This window comes from Sorex araneus, chromosome X (assembly GCF_027595985.1).
Source record: "Sorex araneus isolate mSorAra2 chromosome X, mSorAra2.pri, whole genome shotgun sequence".
Taxonomy (NCBI): Eukaryota; Metazoa; Chordata; class Mammalia; order Eulipotyphla; family Soricidae; genus Sorex; species Sorex araneus.
In genome coordinates, this window is record NC_073313.1 from 85,170,913 (window position 1) to 85,176,912 (window position 6,000).

Below are 6,000 nucleotides of genomic sequence, written 5' to 3' on the forward strand. Positions count from 1 at the left end.
GGACGAGATGGCATAAACGATAAAAACATTGTTAAGTTACAGAGATGTAAATGTACGTCCTGTGTTTGAGGACACAGGACACATCATGCCTTCAATATGAACAGATTAGGTTTATCTGAGTGAAGTACCTGGGACATAGAAATTTAAGAAGTCATTTAGTCACAAGTTCATGTGCTTGACTTCTCATTCTCATACCAGCTTTGAGTACATTTTGTAATAAAGGATTAAGAGAAACTAGATCAAGAGACCAGATTGTGAAGTCAGATTGTAAAGATTCTTGTACATAGGGCATAATAGGAGGTATTTAATCTGGGGTGAGGACTAGACAAATTTGTACTTTATAGAGGTCAATTTATAAAGTGGGGAAAGTTGAGTGGCAGTACAAGAAAAGAGATTACATGGTCTGTAGGAACAACTGTTCTTAATTACATGGGATACATATTTTGTGAAGGTGAGGAACTGTGTCAAATGAAGATGGTAGAGAGGAAGATATTCAATAACTAAATTGGGTGAGTTCCATGAGGGTAGGAAGTTATTTCATTATCTTTTAAAACTCTAACCACAGATAGTGTGTGGAATATAGGAATTGTTCGACCACTATTCAATTTATTTAATTGAATCACCATAAGATACAAGTACAAAATTTTCATGATCATATTTCAATCATACCATGGTCCAACATTCATTCCTCCACCAGGGTACATATCCCCCAAATCTTTCTTGCCGCCACCAACCCCCGAGTCTGCCTCTAAGGCAGGCACTTTTCTTATGTAACCTCTATCTCTCTACTTTTTGGCATTATAGTTTGCAATATTGATACTGAGAGGCCATCATGTTTGGTCCTTTACCCACTTTCAGCACACATCTCCCATCCAGAGCAATCCCACCCAACTATCATTTTCATAATGGTCCTTTCTCTATCCTAAATGTTCTCTCCCCCAGCCCTTGAGGCAGTCTTCCAACCATGGATCAATCATCCTTGGCCCCTGTTTCTACTGCCCTTCGATGTTAGTCTCATACTGTGCCCATACTGTGTTTTGTTTATATACCACAAATGAGTGCAGTCATCCCATGTTTGTTCTTCTCCTTCTGACTTATTTCACTCAACATGACACTCTTCATATCCATCCATTTGTAAGCAAATTTCATGACTTCACTACTTTTGAATGAATACATTAGGTGGAAATTACTGAAGTAAAATACCTCAAGTCTGAAACAGTAGATATTTTCAAGGTAAAAATTTTGTTTTATACAGGAGATGGACACTCCCTTTCTTTGGGGGATAAGTGAGAAAAGAAGTGATAACATTTCCAGAAAAAATTCACTATGAAGATAGACATGCCATTTGTCTTCTTAGGGTCGTAGAGAACAGAGATATAAAATTGAACACTAAATTCAATAAGATATTCATGGCCTTGAGTAAGTGGTTGAGTGACTTATATGGAATGACTATAGAGAGATAGCCATGATCTCTAAAGGTTTTCTTTCTATGAGCCAGGAAAGCTACCAACATTTTTGAAGTATTGTGATTGTCAAAGAAACGAAAGAAGCAGTATTGATTAATCAGTATCTCTAATTGCTTAACCAATCCTTGTCTCTGTCTCTGTACTTTCTCTTTCTCTCTTTCTCACACACACAAACACATACACACACCACGTTGTCACTAGAAACCTCATGGTGAAAGGAATGCACCTACTTGCAGATTATTCATGCAAAGTTTTAAGAAAGGCAATAATGTAACACATAGCTTATAAAGATTCTCATTTTGTCAAGAGAAAAGTAATCAAATGTAATAAATGAGCTATAGTAGAACTTACAATTAAAATCTCATTTTATTGTTAAAAAAACAAAATTTTATTGTCATGTAAAGTCACCAATAGTACTCTCATACTCTAACATGAAATACTGGACAGACCCAAACTTAGACTAAAGAGTTAGTCCTTGGATGACATAGTCACATAAAGCTATTAAGAGGTTGTTGAGGTCATTTTGCAAATACCACCGGCCTTTCAAGATAATGTCAGGGCTAAGCTAAATCCCTCCTGCCCTTTATAATTCTTCTGCATTAAATAGTTGGCATCTAAAGTGGGCCATTCTTTGAGTCATTTTATAGAGTGTGTTCAAATTCACCATTCATCAGAACATTAATGGAAGTGTCATGAAAACGAAATTCTCTGCTTAAAAAAGTGCAAAAAGTTCTGGGACATATAAAGTTAAATCTTATGCTTTATTTATACATATACTTAAGCCATTAAATTATACATAGTAGAACTGTAATTATTGAAGGATATTTGCAGTTGCCTAAATTTTCAACTTGGAATATGTAACCAGTATTCTACAGACTTCCATGTGGAATTACCCTGTGTGAAAACATTGTTAAATTACAAATAATTATTAACATTAAAATTATTAAAATTACAAAATTTGAAAAATTACATATTTTTACAATTTATTTTTATTCAAGCGCATGATCTACACATTTTTTCATAATACAACTGTTTCAGGCAATATTCCAGCACCAATCTCACCACCAGTGTGGCCTTCCTTCTACCAATATACCCAGTTTTTCTTCCATCCTTTAACCTGCCACTTTAGCAGGTACATAAGAAATTTGCTTCATATTGCTACTATTAGTAACCATTTATATATCTGATGGCAACATGTTAAGGAAGGAATAGAGTTTCAAAATACATAGCTCTCACAGAAATCCCATCATAGTCTTGTTGAAAGACAAGAAACAATTAAGTGTGCAATAAATTTTACAATAAGTAATTAAATGTGATATAAGCTAGCAATGTCTAGATGACTGTGGTGGCAATTAAAAATATAAAAAACATATTTAGTATATATTTTAGATGTTGTTATGAATTAGAGGACGTGGGGTGAAAGAAATAGAATAGTTTGAAAATTATTCTAAGATGTGTGATTTTGCAGCTACAATGGATGATGATGCCACTCAGTGTGAAAGAAAATAGAAAATGGGAGTAGGTTGTCAGATAATGTTGAGTTTAACTTGTGGGATTTCTAAAGAAAGTTTTTTTCATGATCACCCTACATGGCTATTATTATTCTTCTCTGATACATAGAAAATGACTAACCAGTTTTTATGAGAGTTTTCACATCAAATATTCTAAAGCTTTATCTTCTCACCTTTCCTTATGGTAGCTTAACTTGTTAGCTGAAATATAGCCTAGGCTGAGACATTCCCTACAACAGACTTCACAAGAAAGTTATTTATATAATAAAGTCAGTTTTGATATATTGTGTAAAGAAACATTAATAGATTAATTTTATTAATATTGGTGTACTTCTGCATCAAAAGAGTAAATAATAGAAAATTAGATGCATTCTTTTAAAGACACTGTTTATTCCATAAACCAAAATTCATTGTGTACAGTCACTGACAAGTTAAAAGCTGAAAGATTCAAAATTGAACTTCTCAAAAATATTTAGATGATATTGTTCAGTGTTGGGATACATGTGTAATGGACATGTAAAATCAATGAAAATTTTAGAGTTTTTGTAGTAAAAAACTATATTGGACATTGTAAAGAAACAATGATTAAAGAATTCCATTTATGAGAGGAAGATTTGACACTTAAATTTAAAATATATAAATTTTTACTTTTTGGGTCACACCTGGCGATGCTCAGGGGTTACTCCTGGCTCTGTACTCAGGAATTACTCCTGGCGGTGCTCAGGGGACCATATGGGATGCTGGGAATCGAACCCGGGTTGGCCGCATGCAAGGCAAAGGCCCTACCTGCTGTGCTATCGCTCATGCCCCCTAAAATGCATTTTAAAAGAGGACAAAGGGGTGATAATAATGACACTTCAGGAAAAAGGAAGATTATTACATGGACAATATATGTTTTAAGTATATCATGCATACAATATATTTGATTTATATATTTAGGGTAAGAAGAATGTCAGACTTATTATTTATAAAGATAACTGACAATTGCGTGAATAGAAAATTTAAGACAATAAGAAGTTTACTGTATCACTGTATCATTGTCATCCCATTGTTCATCAATTTGCTCGGGCGGGTTCCATTAAGATCTCCATTCATCCAAGCCCTGAGATTTTAGCAGCCTCTCTTTACTCATCTTTCCCAACAGTGCCGCATTGGAAGCTCTTTCAGGGTAAGGGGAAAATGAGACCCATCATTTTTACTGTTTTTGGCATATTGAATACACCACACGGAGCTTGCCAGGCTCTGCTGTGTGGGTAGGATGCTCTCGGTGCTTGCAAGCTTCTCTGAGAAGGAGAACTAGAAGAGGTCTCGCAGCTGCAAATGCCATCCCATGCTTCCAGGAAATTTGTTTTATAATCTCTGGATCTTGGTCATTTATGGGATTACACAGTGCCAGGGGAAGTTTGTGGGTGTGACAGCCAAGCTACTGGAAAATGAGGGATCTGGGTGGAGGAGACCCAGTCCTGATCCAAGCAGACTTGGAGATTTCAGCAACAGGTCCTGCACACCTGAGTTCCTCTGCTGGTAACTTCATGCATGAGGTTCCTCCGAGTGCGTGGAGAGTGGCCTTGAGCATGGCTGTGGCTTGTGCCACTTAAAGGTTATCTCTGGTGTTAGTCCTGTGTCCACAGGGTGGGTTTTGACAGCCTGAAGGTTAATTGCCTGCCTGCCTCTTTGCATAGATGCTGGCAATTCTAATGCTGACTGAAGAAAGCCAGGATAAGACCCTACCAAGCAAATACTGCATTCTGCAAAAGTGATGATATCTGGGAAAGGTGAGTGACTGATCTTAGTTTCAGAATTGAGGGGAACCCAAAGCAAAACAGGAAGTTGTTGGAGCAGATTTTTGTGAAGTTGTGGCTAAACCAAGCAGCTAGGTTTTCTGGAGTCTTAGGCTTTTTGTGGAGTTTTAATTTTCCCCACACTGGTTGGCTGGTTGAATGTTGATAGCAACAGTGCTATTTTCCCCCCTAGGACATTACACGTGTTGGAGCCTGCGTGTCATGCCGATGGAACTGGGGCAGCTCAGGGGGTGTTTGCTTTGGTCACTCTGGGCCAGAGAGGCTCCATGGCACAGCCCCTCCACCAACTCTCTACAGCCGTGAGAGTCTTGGAGGGCTGCCATCTGCCCAACCACAAGCCTCTGTTCAGACACTTGCTTTTATTCTTGTTTTTATTTATTTATGTTGAGTCAGACTGGAGCAATAGTATAGCAAGTAGAGCGTTTGCCTTGCACGCGCTGACCCGGGTTCAGTTTCTCCATCCCTCATAGAGAGCCCGGCAAGCTACCGAGAGTATCTTGCCTGCACGGCAGAGCCTGACAAGCTACCCGTGGCATATTCGATATACCAAAAACAGTAACAACAAGTCTCACAATGGAGACGTTTCTGGTGCCTGCTCAAGCAAATCGATGAACAATGCGACAACAGTGCTACAGTACTAGGACATTACTCCCATATTGTGGAAATAGTTTCACAAGTCCCTGAGTGTTTTTCTTTGGTGTATAGTATAGTTGAGGATTGTGCTGCTGGTGGGGTGAGCCTAAAAGATCCTCAACCCAACTCAGGAAATCCAGGCACAGGAATTAGGGGGAACCTTGACTTCCGTGTCTTCTTGCGCTCACTCTGGCCTCCCTGCCATTCTTAGTGTGGCCTAAGGGTCAGTGGACTGAATCAAGGACCGATGAAGCAGCTCATGTGAGAGGAGAATATCATGTAAGTAGAGTAAGGTACTAGCACAATACTGAAACCATCTAATAGTGCATTGAACTCAGACCACAGCCTTTGCTAGACCCATAACAGGGGTGTAACCTGGAGAGACCAAGGAAATTTGGAAGTGAGACTAGAGAAGTGAGCCAGGGGCTAGCAAGAGTCATGTTGAGTGAAGAAGAAAAGAGACTGGAAAGGTGAGGCCCAGCCAAAATTGTGAAGTGAATTCACTTCAAAAGTGAAGATGCCTGGGAAAGGTGGGCAGCAGATCTCAGTAGAGAAATGAGGGAGGGATCAAAATCAAAGAGACAAATG